Source organism: Mus caroli, chromosome 3 (genome assembly GCF_900094665.2).
Source record: "Mus caroli chromosome 3, CAROLI_EIJ_v1.1, whole genome shotgun sequence".
Classification (NCBI taxonomy): Eukaryota; Metazoa; Chordata; class Mammalia; order Rodentia; family Muridae; genus Mus; species Mus caroli.
In genome coordinates this window covers 93,284,629-93,285,476 of record NC_034572.1, presented here as the reverse complement: position 1 = coordinate 93,285,476, position 848 = coordinate 93,284,629, and the positions used below count along the sequence as shown (strand labels likewise).

The 848-nt window shown below is 52.9% G+C and overlaps 1 non-coding gene across 1 annotated transcript; it reads left to right on the top strand.

The window, feature by feature from the left end:
* On the top strand, positions 1 to 127 carry LOC115030766. The gene has a single exon (XR_003836360.1). It is a non-coding gene; the product is annotated as a small nucleolar RNA SNORA17 (small nucleolar RNA).
* Positions 128 to 848: the final 721 nt, after the last annotated feature.

Sequence of the window (848 nt, the reverse complement as noted above, 5' to 3'; positions counted from 1 at the left end):
TCCCCCAGAGGTATTGCAGGCGTGGCTGCTGTGTCATGTATGTTAGTAGTTGACAGAGAGGAGAGAAGTTATGTCTGTGCTCAGTGTTCTGACCTGTGAACCTCTGAATGATTACTAGCCTAACATTCCCTGAAAAAAGTGAGCCTGAGATGACCACCAGTCCGGTGCCAGGCAGGCCTGAAGGGGCCGACTGTGCCTGACTGTCATATGCATGGGTGGGACACAGCTCTCCTGAGACAACTCCAGACACTGAACGGCCCTCACGTCACTAAGAGGTGCAAGGAAGAGAAAGAGAAACAGAAGGATTTGGGCACAATGAAGAGAGGCAGAACTGGAGACAGAAGGGTAATGAGAAACAGCCTGGTGTGAGTAACCTGTGCCGCCACCTGGGATCATGGTGGGGTGCTGTGCTGACACTTGGCGCCACATCTAGATACATGGTCCTACAGAAGCAGGGATCTCTTGCCACCAAAGGACAGGCAGATGTCCCTGGTCTGGGATACCACCTGGGGACATGTTTATGTCTAAGGGCTGTGAAGACTGGCCCTACCCTTTGCCTGGGCATTGTGGGAGAGTTGGCCCTAGGATATGAGAGCAGGAGGGCTGACCCCATATCTATCAGCTATAGTACTCAGGAGAGCAGTCCCTACAAGTTTTAGGAAGTGCAGTAGAGCTGGTTTGCCCTGTTTGTAGGAGTTGCCAGTTAGTGGGCCCTGAGGGCATGAGTGCTAAAGAACCAGCCCTGTCACTTGTCTGGATAAGGGAGAGAAATCCTCCTCCCTCTTTACACCTCACCTCCAAGGGAAGGTGAGTGACCTGGCCCTGGGGTCATGAAAGCACCAGAGCTG